The sequence below is a fragment of the Colobus angolensis genome, unplaced genomic scaffold (assembly GCF_000951035.1).
Source record: "Colobus angolensis palliatus isolate OR3802 unplaced genomic scaffold, Cang.pa_1.0 Scaffold176, whole genome shotgun sequence".
In the NCBI taxonomy this organism is placed as follows: domain Eukaryota; kingdom Metazoa; phylum Chordata; class Mammalia; order Primates; family Cercopithecidae; genus Colobus; species Colobus angolensis.
This window is the reverse complement of record NW_012114888.1, coordinates 432,061-451,250: the sequence shown is the minus strand read 5'-3', so window position 1 is coordinate 451,250 and position 19,190 is coordinate 432,061. Positions and strand designations below refer to the sequence as shown.

General features: G+C 38.5%; 1 protein-coding gene across 1 annotated transcript in view; it reads left to right on the top strand.

Annotated features, from left to right (window-relative positions):
- The first annotated feature begins 5,432 nt into the window (after positions 1 to 5,432).
- NDP (Norrie disease (pseudoglioma)) overlaps positions 5,433 to 19,190 on the top strand; it is a 66,492-nt gene continuing 52,734 nt past the window's right edge. Inside the window, exons 1-2 of the mRNA XM_011938657.1 lie at positions 5,433 to 5,501; positions 5,803 to 5,938. The gene's annotated coding sequence lies outside the window, so the exon portion shown is untranslated. The remainder of the gene's footprint in view (positions 5,502 to 5,802; positions 5,939 to 19,190) is intronic.

The window sequence follows — 19,190 nt, the reverse complement described above, 5'->3', positions numbered from 1 at the left end:
AGTAACACTTTACTTTTTAATTTCTTTTTAAAGTGATGGATGCTACATTTCTAATGGCAGCTTTCATCCTTTATGAAAGTACTGAACCACTGAAGTAACGTGATTTCAATAGCAGCTATGTATTTCATTCACAAGATGATCTTTGCCTAAGTCAAAAAGCTTGAATAATTTCCCCCATCTTATTTTCATGATGTTTAAGTTTTGGCTTCCAAGAACTTCAGACAAAATACACAGACAGGGTGGCATATCGTATGGCAAAATGAGCCCCAGGTCATGTATGCCAGAAGTCTGAGAAGAAAAAAGTCAAATGAAAACAAGTGTGTTGGGCCAAATAATAAGAAATAAACAGAAGTGAAGTCAAATCACAAACCAAGCCAGAAAAGAAACAGAAACCCCATTAAGAAAACACACTTAAGGAAATCAACAAAATGTGTAGCCAAAGGAACATCAAGAAGGTTGTTCCCAGATGGCCATCTCTCCTGGACAGTCTCCCCTTGGGGATGGAAAGTCTTCGGCAGGCAGCCAGACTAGGTGGCTTGAACCCAGAGGAGGGCACTACCCATGGAAGGATCTGGGTCTTGTTGACCTTTGGCAGCTTTTAGTAAGCAGAAGTCAAGGGATTGTTTCCTCAAAGCCCAACTCTTCTTAGGCTGGGCTCAGTCCTGAGGCTCCAAAGTGAAGGGCTGGGGAAATATGGGGCAGAGAAATAAGGAGCCTCCTCATTTCCCAGAGAAACCAAGATACCGAGGAGGAAAAACAGTTTGTGTAAAGACCATGTGCTTTGTAGTTCCACAAGGCTGGGTCTGAGTCCTACTCCTCACTCATTCTGTGACCTGGGCTGATTCATTTTCCTTCTCTGAATCTCACTTTTCTCATCTGTGAAAGGGGAATGATAAGAGCACTTATCTAGCAAGGTTACAGTGGAAAGAAACGAGATAATATATGTAAAATGCTTAGAATTGTGCTCAGAATGGTATGTTAATGATTTTTAGGAGAGCAAGAAAAGGATATGGGGTTAACCAGGGAGTATCAGAAGTTCTATAAGCAATGAGGGAATAGTGGCTTGCCCAGGAATCTCTGCCCTTGTGAACATTTTAGTCACGGTTTTCTTATTCAGACTTTCTTATGAGTGCTACATCTCTCTGACGAGTAAGTCCTTTGGGACCTCCCGGGGAATGAATTTGCCATTCCCAGATACCCTCAGAATTGTCTGGGACAAATTCCCCGTGCAAAGATCAGGTGTGGTGTGAGTTCTCTGTGACTGACCCCAAAGATCCTGGCATCTCTGGAATTTCCTGGGTATCAGGAATTGGGTCCAGGGAACCAGCCACCCAGCATGGCTGGCTGCAAAACAAATACATGCACCAAAGAGAGAATGGAAAACAGCCACCACTCCTGTGGGGTTTCCCTGAGCTTATCTGAACCTTCACGGTCTCTAATGGCTGAATCAACATGCAGCACATGAATATAGGAAAAATAAAGATAAGGTAAAGAAAATAAATATTCACTCTGCCTTAATCTCAGTCAATTTCCAAAGGGTCTATTTGCATTATCTATCTGTCTCAATTGTCTAGTGACAGAGGGGACACAGTTCCCTCAAACTGGGTGACTCCATCATTGGTGGAATATCAGAGGTTTTTTCCATAACATTTTTTCTTCCCTTCCTTTTATAGCAACATGGTTGTTATCTTAGCCAAGTTTAGTCTATTCTCTGTCAAGTAGGAATATTACTGCAGGGTGTATGAACAGTTTGGAATCCAAGTTTTTAAAGTTCCACACTGCAGATCCACCTTTTTTGTCTTAGAAGTTGTTGGATAATCAAAAATTATTTTATATTGCACACAATATGGGTCATATGGACATTTAGCTTCCAACTATAGCATTCCTAGTAGCTCTTCATGGTAAAATTGTTAGGTAAGTGAATTTTTTTGACCCGTTTATACCTTCTTTTTGGTGTTTATTCCCTATCTAAAGCTTACCTCTTCCTCAGAGCCCCCAAACAGACGCCCCACACTTGCACCCCCTAGCTCAACTAGCCTTTCTCTACCCAACTTCTTTGTACACTCAACAAAAATATGTGGGACCTGAGTTCCAGTCTCTCAATTCCAGGAGGTGTCTTGTTTAGCAAAGTGATAACTAACTAATTTGATCAATGAATCACTGCTAGCATGTGAATATCCATAATGGATACATGCATAATCTCTCTTGGGGAATAGATTTCCATTTTAACAAGAGTTTTCTGAGGTCTTAATGTCTTAAGTTAACCCAAAGGAGTGGAGAGATGTTTGTATATACATTTGGGGCGCTGACTCTTGCCTTCACGATGCTGATTGTTTGCAACCATCAAACATCATAATGTATCTTGGAAAAACATCAGTTAAATCCTTGAATTGGGAGAGTGCATGTGGACAGCATCAATGGTAGCCTGGCTATGCTACAGAAATACTCCAGAAGTTTTCGTCTTTTCAAAGATTTGTTGCTGCTATACTGTTGCTGCTATAAGGGTGACCTTGAGGATATCAGCAGAGTCACCATTAGAATTGACAAATTCAATGCTGCCTTTGTCATCAGCTAGCTTTGTGGTCCTGGGAGAGTCTCTTAACCTTTCTGGGCCTTGGTTTCCTCCTTTTATACTTGGAAGAGTTGGACTAAATAATCTCTAACATCCTAATAAACTTGAAAGTTCTATAATTTTAAAATCCATCGGTGAAGCCTGCTAGGGTGTTGACTAAGTGTTGAACACTGACGTATTCTCAGTGGGGTTACTTTAGGGCATTTTTATAATATCTCACTGGGGACATTGTTTTCTGTCTGCAGATTGCTATCTTGCCACAGAGGGTTCTTTTGCATTGCTCCAAGTGCTGAGTTACAAACCCATAAACAGTGTCTTAGCAGTTTTATCTCTTCAAGAACAATTGGATGTCCAGTGAGTATTTCTTCTACATGTCTTCAGTGTACTTATTTTAGTGGTACTTGATTCCAATCTGAAGTTTTGGGTTAGAGTATTTGTCTCTATAATTATTTTGGTCAGCAATTTTGTCTCTCCAGTTCAGAAGGTCACATCGTTGAACAACTGCATGGGAGGCACTTGAACTGTTTCAAACTTAGTGCCTCCACTTTACTTCTTTTACCCCTCAAACTCCCAAGATAGTCTCCTGACAATTCCAAACATCATTTTATCTCCCAACATGGATCAATGTGATTTAAAATCATCGTTTACTCTAGATATCCCACTTCTGGATATATATCCAACACGACTGAAAGCAGAGTCTCTAAGAGATATTTGCACACCCATGTTTGTAGCAGCATTATTCACAATAGCCAAAAGGTGGAAGCGACCCAAGTGCTTTCCAACAAAATGTGGTATATACATGCAATGGAATATTATTCAGCCTTAAAAAGGGAGGAAATTTTGACATACACAACAACATGGATGCACCTTGAGACATTATGCTAAGTGCAACAAGCCAGTCACAAAGAGACAAATGCTGCATGATTCCACTTACATGAGGTATCGAAAGTAGTTAAACTCTTAGAAACAGAAAGTAGAATGGTGGTTGCCAGTGGCTGGAGGGAGGGGAAAATCAGAGTTGTTTAATGAGTTCAGAGTTTCAGTTTTGCAAGAAGAGAAAGTTCTGGAGATTCGTTGCATAACAATGTGAATATACTTAACACTACTGAACTGTATGCTTAAAATGGTTAGGATGATAAATTGTATGTGTTTTTATCACAATTAAAAGTAAAATAAAATTTTAAAATGTAATTAGTTTCTGCTACTACTTCAGGTTCAACAAATCTACCGCCGGGGCTCACTAGGTTGCTGTTTAGGCAAGCTGCTAAGAGCTGTGTCTGGTCACCTTGTTCCGTCTGTAGCATGTATGTCTATAATAACTCTCATGGGTAATACATTCTGAATGCCAAGTTGAGCTCATACATTAGTGTTAAGTCTCAGCTTCAGAAATCTTGTATTTTTCACTTGTTTACCTCAAGGGAAAGCAATTTTGGGTATAAGGCATACCCCAAGAGTGCTATCGATATTCTCTTGCAACTTTAGGCATCATCTCAGGAGCTAAGCAGGTAGCACTTCTATTGGAAACATCGACATAGCAATCACCCAAACAGTCCCCAAGAGACTTAAAGGATGGCACGAGTCTCATACTCTGTTTCATTCACTTTTTCACACATATGTGATGCTTAACAAATGTTGAAGTGTAAAGAGAAAGATCTCCCAGGGCCGGCTTCAAGGGTTTGAGATCTGTGTAGTCATACAGGGGTCCACCCTCAGAAGGGCCCTGCACTTTGGTTTTATGTCCTGCTGTCATCTTCTCGAAATTCTTAATAATTTTACTTTTGAACTTACATTTTGTTAGTGAGGGCTGGTTGGACAATGGAGCATGAACATGGGTAGTGGAGACGCGAATGATGTATGTGTGTGCTGTTCCTGGCTGCCCCGTTGGCATATAGAGTTTGCAATGCCTCTGAGCACAGAATTTCAGTGGAACCATTGTGTGTGTGAATTCACAGAGACTCACTCAAAGGGTGTTACGGCTACACTTGAGTAGGCAGGGGGGCCATCAGCCCTGAGAAGCCACACTTTCCATTTGAACTGGAACTTGCTTTCCATTTGAACTTGCTTCGGTTTCAGAACTAAGGCAATGCCATTCTAAGAAACATGGAGGACCAAGGAACCCCATCATATTCTTTCTTAGTTGTGTTACTTCCACATGTTAGCCAACCACTGAAAATGGTGCAATAGAAGGAAAGAGAATGACAGAGCAACACATTCCTTTTCCTTTTACTTCTTCCTTACTTCTCAGGAAGCCAAAGATTGAGTGTTGATAGAATGTGTACATATGAAGAAGTGAAATAAAAACAGTTGAATTAGTTTTGTGCAGCATTTCCGCTCTTTTGGTAAGAACAAAATACACATAAATGTATGAATGATGAAATACAAATTGTGTAATTTTTGGTGTTTCCACATATAGGTCAAATGCTCTTATATTTGCATTTATAACTGGCATCGTGTAATATAAGATGAATGGTACATTTATGCTAATAATTTAAAATTTCAATTTTTCTTTACTTAGAACAACATTAAAAAGCAAATAAGAAATACCATGACAATTCAAGAGAGAAACTGCAGAAGAAAGGAAAAAGCTTTATATATTTATGCCTTTAATGGCAAATTTTTTTCCTGTTTTTTTGAACAAGAGGACCTGCATTTTCATTTTGCACTGGGCCCTCAGATTATGTAGCTGGCTCTGATGTCCCTGTAGCATTTGGCTAGTTAGATTTCCAGGGAAGTGGTGAGAATTGTAAAAGGGCCTCTGTATTCCAGGGGCCTTTAAATTAAATTCATGTCCCTGGTTCCAAGGACTAAAAAAACCTCAAAGACACAGTCCTTGCAAGTTTGTTTTTTGTTTTTGCTCCTCACCCATACTGAACGTACTGGACGTACGGTCATGCCAGAGGGATCTGAATGAGCCACTCACTTCCAAAAGGTTACATGATAATCAATTTGCTTCTATAATATTAACTAATGGCACCTGTGCTAATAGTTACATGTAAAATTAAGTCTGGAACAGATGGAGTTCTAAGGCCAACTGTTGCCAGTCATGGAAAACCTGCCCTCCTTAAATAGCCTCTGGTGTAATTGTCTGCCTACACTCTGCCCACTTTTCAGGTTTAAATACAAGGCGACATTTGGTATGCATTTCCTGTAATAAAGAACCATGTGATGATTATTCCCAAGATGTTATTTTTAAGACTATTGTTAACTGCGGTCTGTCTTTGGTTTCTCAGTTAAGGAAAAAGCAACTTGACTCAAAGCATCACTTGATTCAAGTTGGGCAACCACAGGGGAGCAAGCTATTGTGACCAAAGTCCCTGAAGGAAAATCAGTGAGGACAAAATAAACCCACACTTTGCAGAGACTGAGGTATGGCATGACTTGGTGACTCCTGGGAGAGATCAAATCTTACAATGCTGTGTAAAACACTGGATATGCAACTAACACATTAGGTTATCTGCTTTTGTAACAGTCATAGGTAACTATTTATTATATAGTGATTTGAATATACCACCTTGTGGATGGGCAGTCAAGCCTTGATTTTTCTTGCTTTTCTGGTTTCTACTTTTATGATTAAAAATAGCTTGAAAAATCAATCATGTTGAAAGGTAATAGTTTATTTTTCTTTCAACATGAAAAAAGGAAATACAATGTAGGTTGAAGCCATTAACTGAAAGAATAAGACACGTGTACATTTAAATTGAAGAGTTTGTGATCGAAAAGGAGTCTGTCCTCATAAACTCAGAACATGGCCGAGTTGGATTCATGCTCAAATATTCTGTCTTGTGCCCAAGAGGTTGGCACCAAAATAAGCAACAGAGATGGGTCAGTGGACGCTAATACTTCTGGGGGAATGCTAAGAAATGCCTTAAAGTCTCATGCCCAAATCAAGGGTAAAGCATTAGTAGTAACATGGTTCCTAAAGGGTGAAGAAAGACCCAGACCCAGTTATATTTCCTGGAAGGCTTTGTTTGAATCTACAAAAATGATTAAGATCCATTTACTTAGTCTTGGAGTGAACATTCCGAGATAAGCGTGTTTAATATTAATTGCAGTTTATTTAAGAAGGTATCTGGCTGACGTTAAGAGTAAGGCAGGGCCTCTTTAAATCTATATTGTATCTATAAAAACTTTAAAATTCAGCCAATGTTCATAATTAGTGTTAGGTTGAGCCATATGAAAATGCGGATGGAGATTTCATATGGTCTAACTTAATACTTAAATATTTATGCTTTTTTAAAATAAAAAGATACATCTTATATGCAAATACAGAAAATGTGTTTTGACTGTGCTTTCATCCTGCTCTCCCTGGGTTAGTTGTGTGGATTAAGAGAGTCAGTTGTCATCTGTAGTCCTACCCAAGTTTCATTTGGTTCTGTATCACCCTTTCAGGCCATTCCAGTGTGTAGTGATCAGTTGTAGGACACATTGCAAATAATTTATTATTAATGGTAGCTAAAGTTGTGATGTTTGTGGATTTTTTAACTTATTAAAAATAAACCAGTGCAGAATCAAGGTTATGCCTGTAATAATGATATCCTCAACCAATCGCACAACAATAGGCTTTCTTGAGTAGGGGACAAAAGGCTACCCTGGGAGTGATACCCATGGGGCAGGGCCACAGATGTGACCCTTCTATGACAAAAGTCATGGCAGAAAATTACTGGAAACAAATACTCAAAAAGAGCAGTATTCACTTAATAGCAGCTTTCTATATTGGTTATAATGCTGACTTAGAAGGTTGGTTCTCAGGTTTTTGGACCTCAAAAGAAAATTTGAGAACTGATATCAAGTTGTCACTTTTTAATTTTTTCAAATATGGTCATTAGAAATAGAACTTCCATGTATTATAACTACCATTTAAAAAGAGAAGAGACATGTTGACTTTAAAAACAGAGTGATTTTAGTTGTGGGAAAAACATATTGCATTGGCTTCAGTTTTCTCATTTTGCTACAAATTTAGAGAAAAATATCAGACTGGCTGAGGTTCATGGGCCAGTAGCCCAAGAGAGGCTAATTATCCTTTATAAGGCTAATAATCATCAACAACTGTTAAGCGACTTCTTATTCTAAACATTATGGTGAAAGCTTTATATACACCTTATTTCTGATCTCCAAGTTAGATACTATTATCTTCATTGTATAAATGAGGAAGTTGACACTCAAAGAGAAGTGACTCTTTCAAACCTGAACTTACAAAGTAATGGCAAAGTCTTGTCTTACAGCCTATAGAATTTCTAACGTATGTAATTAATAAAGTGGGTAAAGGATTTAAATGTAATATCCAAAGTCTGGATTTTAAAGTGTTTTTAAGCTGGAGTTTGTTTAGTCACCCATTTTTATGAGACTTTGCAGGCTCCCAGATAAAATTTTAGAGTTGTGCTTGTGAGTCAGAGAAGCCCTCGTCCTGAAGGGAGCCCTGCGAGAAGAGTTTTGTCTTAGATTGGGCTCCTCAATACCTGACATAAGGATTTGTGTGCAAGTGAATTTTTCAGGACATGCATCCAGAAGTCAGTAAGGAAGTGGAGAAAGTAGGACAGCAGAAGAAAAGAAGCCAATTGAAGTGAGTTCTGAGGCAAAATCCCATAGAGGGTAGCTTTGGAGGGTAAGTTATGCCTCAGAGTTGTCTCAACACAGGGCTTGGGAGCCAGGTTTTCAGATTCCCATACCCATCTGTCATTAGCTAAGAGCTGGTCAGGTAGAATGAGAAGTAGGGGTGGGAGGGACGTGAAGTCCTAGACACTTCTGGCTGTCTACATGTTTGGGCAAAGTCCTTCAGTAGCTGGAGGGTAGTCTAGTGACAAAGAGTTCCAAATGCATTCCATTCTTGGCCAAAAGCACACCACGGCCAGGAGATGGGCATATGACAGTGATAAAATGGGGTTGAGAGGATCAGAGTGGGCAGTGTCTACAACACATCTGAATTCAGAAACACCATGAAGAAAAGAGGCAAGAGCACAGCTTGGAGGAGCATTCTACAATTTCCAGGATGCCACAGAACTGGTGACTGTCAATTACGTTCTTATAGAAAAACAATAGTCTGTTTTGCTTCATTCCCATCATTATCTCCTTAATTTCAAGTCACTATCATCTCCTACCTGTGCCACTGCAGCAAACCTCATATCAAGCATCTACTTTTGCTCCTCTATGTTCATTCTCTACGCAGTAGTCATGGTGATTTTTATAAATACAGTGGTGATGCTTGAGAATAAGAGGTAGTGGAGTTGGAGACACTTTAATCACCACATAATCACCATTAACTCCCTCAGTCCACCCTACTATTCTTTGGTAGGTACAGTTGGACATTTTCTCAATTTGCTGTGAAGTGTTATGCAGTTTTACTCCACCTGTAGTAGTTCATTTTCACACTGCTATAAAAATACTAACTGAGACTGCGTAATTTATAAAGGAAAGAGACTTAATTGACTCTCAGTTCTGCATGGCTGGGGAGGCCTCAGGAAACTTGCAATCATGTCAGAAGGCAAAGGAAAAGCAAGACACCTTCTTCACAAGGTGTCAGGAGAGAGACAGAGCACAGGGGAAACTGCCACTTTTAAACCACCAGATCTCATGAGAACTTCCCCACTATCATGAGAACAGCATGAGGGAAACCATCCCATAATCCAATCACCTCCCAGCTCCCTGGACGCGATGGGGACTGCAATTTGAGATAAGTTGAGATTTGGGTGGGGACACAGAGCCAAATCATATCACCTCCTCCCATCTTTCTCTGAAGATGGTTGTAGGTGTGTGGTCTTATTTCTGAGTTTTCTATTCTGATCCATTGGTCTATATGTCTATTCTTATACCAGTACCATGCTGCTTTGGTTACTGTAGCCTTTTAGTATAGTTTGAAGTCAAAAAAGCCCAACTCTTATCTAAAGAACATATTGATACTGAATATGGAATCATCTGTAGAGTTGAATGTATCCATTCATTTTCTTTTTCTGGATCACTGAAAGTACACTATTAACATTCTTGAAAAATGTGGGTCCTGAAACCCATTTTTTCCATCCTATTTGGGATCCCAACATAGGAGAATTGTTCTAAATTAATTCAATGGGAATTGATGGTTGTTTGGCTCATAGAAAAAGTTGGTTCAATCTGGGAATCATAAAAATGATTCATACATTTCCTAAACATTTAAATTTAACTCAAAACATGTAAATTTGCATTAGTCTCCCAATTCTTTGATGAAGGGCCAAGGCTTTTTCTTGAGTATATTTTTCTTGAATGTATTTTACAGATGAAACGGAGAACACTGGTTAATCTGGCCAACCTGTTCAGGAGTGATTGATCAAGAGAACTTTTACTACATGATGCTTGATATTAAATGATTGTAATTATTAAGAATATTAGCTGCCTCCATCAGTGGATGGCAATAATTGATGTTAACTCTCTAGCAATGGAACATTCTTCTATATTAGTTGGTCTTATCTTGGTTCATGGATTCTGTTGAAAATCTGATGTGTTATAGAACTTCTTATCAGAAAGATGTATACTCACATGTATACATACAAAATTGTAGAGTTTTTTATCCCTGAATCTCATTTGTAGATTATTTATTCATAAACTCTATGTTACAGTATTAAAACACACAGAGTAAAATGTAACTAGGCAGTACACTGGCTTCTCATTTTCTAATCAAGAAAATAAAGCATGTAGTATATTTGTCTAATAAAATTGATTGATCATAAATGCCACTGTCTGGTTCTTGGGAAAAGAAACACTCACAAAGACACACCCACATTTGCTCAGTTCCCTTCAGAGAATGGCAAAAATCATGTCAGTCTGATTCATCTTTCAGGAAGGAAGAGGGAAGTACAGTGTAAAACCACAACCCAGGCCACAGTGAGGACTTGGTCCCAGAGTGCAGCAGAGGTTGGGGCCGTTCAAGGGCAGAGTAGTGGCTGTTAGTTGAGTAAGGACTGTGTCACCAACCCCCAGATGGGCACAGCTTACTGGTGCCTTGGCAACCATCCACGCCAACTCATTCCATTACTCAGTCCCATCAGATGTAAATTTTTATGGAGTTACAAGCAAGAGACCATTCTCTCATATCTACTTTCAACTCTAGGAGGAGCAAGAATTGCTTTCCTGGCCTTGATTAGCACTCAGGTGGTTGGCGCCAAGAGCCTTCCTCCCTCATCCTGAAGAAGATAAAACTTGAACTCATCATGGTTAGTGCCTACAAGTTGGTGATAAAAGCTGGGTGGGAATCCAGCCCTTCTACTGTTCTTCCCATGATCTTGCTACTAAATCCCACTGCTTTGGGCCATGATGATGCATTTGCAGTTTGGCTGATTATAGTAGAATGACTTGAATATAAAAACTTTTCAAGGACTTTTTCATTCTCCTCTTACTGATTCTCCTCACTTGTTCCTCTGTTCAGAAACAGCTTTGAAGCCCCAGACTTAACTTCCAAAATTGATGATATTAATGCTTCTGTTTCCCAGGTTTGACAAATCATTCTGAGTGAGGTTGAGTTTCATTTCTTAAGAGCTGCTACTAACATTGCACAGAGTGCTGTAAACCCAAAGTCAAGTGGTTAGAACTTGAAATCAAGTACAAGGCAGCTTAAAAATGTTGCTAAAGATCACCTCTTCATTTTGCTATCTTTCAATTAAGCACATTGAACAGTGACTCATTCATTTATAGAATAACTTAAAATTGAATAGGTGATTATGTACAAATTAAGGTGACAATTGGTAGGAAGGTTGGTTCTCAAGTACCAATCCTTGAGCTGAATAATGACCTGACTTGGGAGTAGGAGTGGAGGAAAGCCAGGAGGAGAAGAAAAGATTTTTATCTGTGCTTTTGACCACAATGGAAATAGAATAAAAATGGGGATTGTGGTAGGCAAGATAATGCCCCCTCCAAGATGTCCATGTCCTATTCCTTGGAAACTGTGAATACGTTATGTTACATGGCAAAGGGGAATAAAGGTTGCAGATGGAATGAAAGTTGTTAATCCGTTGATCTTAAGATTTGGAGATTGTCTTGGATTATGTGGTCAGCCCTATGTGATTACAACGGTCCTTAAAAGTGGAAGAAGGAGGCAGAATGGGGAAGCCAGAGGCAGATGTGACTCTGGAAGAGGTCAGAGTGAAGTGATGTGAGAAATACTGAACCTCCTGTTGCTGGCTTTGAAGATGGAGAAAGGTTTCGTGACCAAGGAATGCAGATGCCTCTATAAGGTGGAAAAGGCAAAGGAAATATTCTCTTCTACAATATCCAGAAGAAATGCAGGCCTGTATGTACCTTGATTTTAGCCCAGTGAGACCCGTGTCAGACTTCTAACTTACAAAACTGTAAGATAATACATTGGTGTTCTTTTAAGCGCTAGGTTTGTGATCATCTATAACAGCAGTAAATATAAAAGGAATGCCTAGAGTGATGAAAGTAAGGACTAAGGAGATGGTCCTATTTTAGGTCTGTTTCAGGCAGGCTATTGCCAGCAAGTTAACTGAGGAAGATAGATACATCAAGAGTTGAAGACACACTGGAGAAGGTGATTGTGAAGCAAGGAAGCTGGAAGCCGAGACTCAGGAGAAGCTTTGGAGAGGGGACAAAACCTAAAGATTCAAGGACCCTAATCACAAGTGACCTCAGATTACCAGAAGACAGCTAAACTGAGCTTTGGAAACTAGCAGGTTTGATGACTTTCTGTGTTGCTAATTTCTTTCTCTCTCACAAAGAACCAACACATAAAATAGAAATAGCCCTGAACTTAATATTTTCTTTCCAAAGAATCACACATGACAAAAAACAAGATACTTTTACAAGAAAAAAAAAACAAAAAACAAAAAATATGACTCAACATAAATGAGAAATATCAGTTACACAATGTGGAAGATATGGCTAGTTGTGCCCCCATGTTTGCTTTTCTCTTCTTCCTTCCTAAAGGAATTTTTCGGCTGGTAAGGGCTACCCAGCCTCATTTGCTTAGAGGTATGATCGTATTACTAAGTCCAAGTCAATGGCATGTGAATTGGACTAATATGTAGAAACTTTTAAAGGGAAGATGTCTACCTGTCCCATTTCCTCCTTTCCACTGGCTGGAATGAGGATGGAGTGTGTGCTATCTTTGCCCCTGCAATGAAGACACTACTCTGGGAATATACAAAATTAACTCAAGATGAATTAAAGACAAAAATTAACTCAAAATGGATTAAATATTTAAATGTAAAACCTGAAACTATAAAAACCCTGGAAAACAACCTAGGCAATACCATTCTGGACACAGGAATGGGCAAAGATTTCATGACAAAGTTGCCAAAAGCAAAAATTGACAAATGGGATCTAATTAAACTAAAGAGCTTCTGCACAGCAAAAGAAACTATGAACAGAGTAAACAGGCAAGCTACAGAATGGGAGAAAATTTTTGCAAACCATCCATGTGACAAAGGTCTAATATCCGGTATTTATAAGGAACTTAAACAAATTTACAAGAAAAAAACAACCCCATTAAAGAGTGGGCAAAGTACATGAACAGACACTTTTCAAAAGAAGACATACATGCAGCCAACAATTATATGAAAAAAAGCTCAACATCACTGATCATTAGAGAAGTGTAAATCAAAACCACTATGAGATGCCATCTCACACCAGTCAGAATGGCTATTACTAAAAAGTCAAAAAATAACATGCTGGTGAGGTTGCGGAGAAAAAGGAATGCTTTTATATGGTTGGTGGGAGTGTAAATTAATTCAACCATTGTGGAAGACAGTGCAGCGATTCCTCAAAGACCTAAAAGTAGAAATACCATTGACCCAGCTGTCCCGTTACTGGGTATATACTCAAAGGAATATAAATAATTCTATTATAAAGATACATGCACATGTATATTCACTGCAGCACTGTTTACAATAGCAAAAACATGGAATCAACTTAAATGTCCATCAGTGATAAACTGGATAAAGAAAATGTGGTACATATACACCGTGGAATACTGTGTAGCCATAAAAAAAAGAACAAGATCATGTCCTTTGCAGGAACATGGATGGAGCTTGAGGCTATTATCTTTGGCAAACTAACGCAGGAAAAAAAAAAAATCAAATGTTCTCAAAGTGGGAGCTAAATGATGAGAATGCATGGACACATAGAGAGGAACAATACACACTGGGGCCTATCAAAGCGTGCAGGTAGGGAGGAGAAAGAGGATAAAGAAAACTAACTAATGGCACTAGGTTTAATACCTGAGTAATGAAATAATCTGTACAACAAACCCCCATGACACAAGTTTACCTATATAAAAAACCTGCACATGTACCCTTGGACTTAAAAGTTAAATAAAAAAAGAAAAATCTCTTCTTTCTAATTTTATTATAATTTTTAATTGATAAATCATAATTATATACGTTTAGGTGGGGTACAGTGTGATGTTTTGATATATGTATACAATGTGCAATGATTAAATAAAGCTAATTAACATGTTCATCTCTTTACTTGACTTTTTAATGCTTTTATTATTTTATTTGTAATACACTTTTGTAACATATATGAACTTAAGTTCATTTAATATATTGTTACATTCAGTCATTGATCTTAATTTAACTTTAGAAAACAGATTGACATAATGATAATTTGAATGTCTTTATTTTTTTATTTGTTTTTATTTATTATTATTATTATTTTTTGAGATGGAGCCTTGCTCTTGTCGCCCAGATTGAAGTGCAGTGGCACGATCTCAGCTCACTGCAATCTCCGCCTCCCAGGTTCAAGCAATTCTCCTGTCTCAGCCTCCCAGGTAGCTGGGATTACAGGCACCTGCCACCATGCCTGGCTAATTTTTTGTGTGTGTTTTTAGTAGAGACGGGATTTTGCCATGTTGGCCAGGCTGGTCTCGAACTCTTGACCTCATGATCCACCCACCTCGGCCTCCCAAAGTGCTGGGGTTACAGGCGTGAGCCACTGCACCCTGCCTATTTTATTTATTATTATTATTTCAATAGTTTTTGGGGAAACAGGTGGTGTTTGGTTACATGAATAAGTTCTTTAAGTGGAATTTCTGATATTTATTGTGGTGATGTGAAATGTACTCCCTTAGTTATTTTGAAATATACAATACATTATTATTGACTATAGTTATCCTGCTCTGAGATAGATCTCAAAACTTAATCCTCCTTTCTAAATGAAACTTTATACCCTTTTTCCAACAACTACCCATTTCCCTCCCTCTCCCTTCTCCTCCTTCCCCTTGGCTTCTGATAACCACCACTCTACTCATTACTTCACTGAGTTAGATTTTTTAGATTTCATATATGAGTAAGATCATGTGGTATTTGTCTTTCTGTGCCTGGCTTATTTCACTTAGCATAATGTCCTCCAGTTTCATCTACATTATTGTAAATGAAATAATTTTCTTTCTTTATGGCTGAATAATATTCCATTGTGCATATATGCCACATTTTTTTAATCGCTTCATCCACTGATGGACAATTACGTTGTTTCCATACCTTGGCTATTGTGAATAATGCTGCAATAAACATGGGGGTGCAGATTTCCCTTCGACATATCCATTTCGGTTCCTTTATATGTAACCAGAAGTGGGATTGCTGGATCATATGATAGTTCTATTTTTTGTTTTATGAGGAACTTTGATACCATTTTCCATAATGGTTGTATTAATTTACATTCTTACCACCAATGTGTAAGAGTTCCATTTTCTCTGTATCCTCGCTAGCACTTATCTTTCATATTTTTTATAATAGCCATTTTAACAGGTATGAGATGATACTGTGGTTTTAATTTGCATTCCCTAATGATTAGTGATGTTGAGCATTTTATCATAAACTTGTTAGTCACATGTAAGCCTTCTCTTGAAAAATATCTGTTCTTGTCTGGTCTGTCTTAGTCCATTTTGTGCTGCTATAGCAGAATATCTGAGACTAGGTAATTTATAAAGAACATACATTTATTGACTCAAGGTTCTGGAGGCTGGAAAGTTCAAGATCAAGGAGCTGCATCTGGTGAAGGCCTTCTTGCTGCATCATAACTTGGCAGAAGGCATCACATGGTGAGACAGAGAGCAAGAGAGAACTAAATTTGCTTTTATAACCAACCTATCTCAAGATAACAACATTAATCCCTTTATTGGGGCTGAGTCATCATGACCTAATCACCTCTTAAATGTCCTACCTCTCAACGCTGTTGCATTGGGGACTCAGTTCCAACATATGAACTTTGGGGGCCAAATCAAACTATAGCAAGTCCTTTGCCCATTTAAAAAAAAAAAATCAGGTTATTTGTCTCTTGCCATTGAGTTGTATGAATGCTTTAGATATTTTGTATATTAAACCTTTATCAGATGTATGGTTTGCAAATATTTTCTCCCACTCAAGGGTTGTCTTATCACTTTGTCAATTGTGGCCTTTGCTGTGCAGAAGCTGTTTAGTTTGATGCAGTTTCATTTGCCTATTTTCACTTTTGTTCCCTGTGCTTTTGGGGACCTATACAAAAAAATCACTGCCCAGATCAATGTATTGAAGCTTTTCACCTATGTTTTCTGCTAGTAGCTTTACAGTTTCAGGTCTTATATTTAAGTCTTTAATCCATTTTGAGCTGATTTTTTGCATATGATGTGAGATGAGCATCCACTTTCATTCTTCTGCATGTGAATATCCAGTTTACCCTATACCATTTTTTGAAGACTGTCCTTTCTTTATTGTGTGTTTTGGCACCTTTGTCAAAAATAATTTGACTATAAAGTTGTGGGTTTGTTTCTGGGCTTTCTATCATCTTCCATTGGTTGATGTGTCTGTTTTTATGCCTGTACCATGTTCTGATTACAATAACTGTTTTGATTACAATAACTTTATAGTATATTTTGAAACCAGGGAGTGTGATGCCTCCAGCTTTGTTCCTTTTGCCCAAGACTGTTTTGGCTATTCAGTCTTTTGTGGTTTCTATGAATTTAAGGATTGTTTTTTCTTTTTCTGTGAAAAATGACATTGGAATTTTGATAGGGATTGCATTGAATCTAGACATTTTGAGCACTGTGGACATTTTAACAACACTAATTCTTCTAGTCCATGAACACAGGGTGTCTTTTCATTTATTTGTGTTTTCTTCAGTTTTTAAAATCAATGTTTTGTAGTTTTCCATCTTTCACCTCCTTGTTTAAATGTATACCTAAGATTTTATTTTATTTTTGTTGCAATTATAAATGGTGTTGTTTTGTTAATTACTTTTTTGAATAGCTCATTATAAGTGTATAGAAATGTTAATGATTTTTGCATATTTATTTTGAATCCTTCAACTTCACTGAATTCATTTATTAGTTCTAACAGTTTTTGATAGTCTTTAGGGTTTTCTATATATAAGATCATGCTATCAGTAAATGGAGACAATTTGAATCAGTAAATATTTTGTAACATTTACAATGCTCCCCTCTTTTGTAATTTTGGACATTTGAGGATGATGTGCAAAGCTTATTGAAAAGAAGATTCTAATTGTGATTGCGGTAACTGTCCCAATAGTGACCTTGAATAATCAATGCTTTCTCCTGGTATTCTTGCTCTATGAAGTCCCTTTCCACAGTGACCCTGGGCTTCATCATATGACTTGTATTGGCCAATGGAACATTCTCAAGCTCAACACAGCAGAGGCTTGATAAACCTTTGCACACTGAGGCTTTCCTGCTTGGAAAGTTCACTCTAAGAAGCCAATCAACCACCATGTAAAAGACCTGACTGTTCTGAGATCACTATGCCATCAGGAAGCTGGTAGGAGAATAAGAGCGAGCCACGTGGAGAAGAACCAAGGTATTCTGGCTGCATTAAAAAGAATAATGGCCCACTGAAGATGTTCACATCCTAATTCCTGGAACCTGTGAATATTTTATATTACATGTTAATTTTGTGCAGCATTTCTGCTGTTCTGGTAAGCAGAAAATACATATACATTTAACAAGCTGTGAAATGTGAATTAATATGGTGATTTCACATATGAGTTAGATGCTGCTATATGTGCATTTAAAACTGCTATTGCACAATATAAAAAGTAAAATTTATATAATAATTTAGAATTTCTGAAAATTTAGAATGACATCGAATTGCAAATAAAAAATGCTATGGCAACTCAAGAGAGACATCACATAAGAAAGTAACTTTAGTGACATCCTCAAAAAAGTGAGATCCCCCACCTTTTTGAACAAAGGGCCTCACATTTTCCTTTTGCACTGGGCCTTGCAAATTATGTAGCCGGTCCTGATGTAACAGAATTAAGATTGCAGGTGGGATTGGGGTTGCTAATCAGCTGACTTTGAGATGGAGAGGTGATCCTGGATTATTTTCGTGGACCCAATGTAGGATAAGGACTGTTATAAGGGAAAGAGAGAGGCAGGAGACTCTGTCAGAACCAGCCAGACGGCTTAATGAGAAAGACTTGACCAGCCACTACTGGCTTTGAAAATGGAAGGAGGTCATGAGCCAAGGAATTTGAGCAGCCTCTCTCTCCTGCGGAAGGGAAGGCCACCTTGCTGACACCTTGATTTTAGACCAGAATCATCTGTGTCAGATTTCTGACCTCCAGAACTATTAGGTGATAAATTTGTGTTTTTTAAGCCACAAAATTTGGATAACTTGTTACAGCAGGATTAGAGAATTAATATAAGAGTCAACACTCCAGCTCACCCATGAGCTAAATGTAGTTGACATCCTATTGATCAGAAAAACACCCAGTTGATCCACAGAATCTTGAGAATTTCAAAATTGTTGTTGTCATGGGGAAACGTCTCTGATTTAAAAAAATGTATATATATCTACATGACAGGCCTTTTGCCTGCAAGCAACAGAAAAGTCCATGAGCTATTTTAGATGAAAACCAAGAGTGCTTGGGGAGAATTTATTATAACAATACAGAAGTGTCTCAGAAACCAGGAAATGAAGGCAGGATACAAGAGTGTCATGAACTAGGACCTGAAAAGCCATCAGAAGCACAGCAGGTCTTCCCTGCCCCTCTAGGGCCACATGCTCTCTTGAACCTACTGTAATCTATGTATTTGCTTCATTTGTCTCCCTCCCCTTATCCCCCCTCTCTCTCCAGAGTGACTTCCTCTGCTTCTTTAGGCATTCATGGTCAAATAAGATATTTCCAGCTCAACCTTTCCTTAGTTTGCAATCTAAGCTCCCAGCACACTGACCTCTGAGCTTCAATTCGAAATTCCTTGGAGAAAGTAGTCCTGGTGGGCCAATTATGCAGGCCTGGTCCGATCATTAGTGGCCAAGAGGCTAGCGTCAACTAGTACAAATATGGCCAATGAGGTCTGTGTGTGTTTGTGTGTGTGTGTGTGTGTGTGTATGTGTGCGCATGCACTCATGTTGACATTTTGAGGCAGGAAGACACACTACCAATGTTTTTGTAACCCGGTTCTTTGAGGCAACAATAATTTCTTTGGCCTGGGCGATATGACTTTGAGGAAAGTCAGAAGAGCAGGACAGGTGGTTCCTGATGCCAAAGCAGGAATTCTGGGAGTACAGAGCCAGATACTCCTCCAGGGAAAGCCTGAGTCAGAGCATGGGCTCCTGGGATGCTGCTTCCTGGAACTCTCACACCCCACCCACTCACACTCAGATCGGGGAAGTCCAGACTGTTGGGACATTTGGGACATGAGCATTCA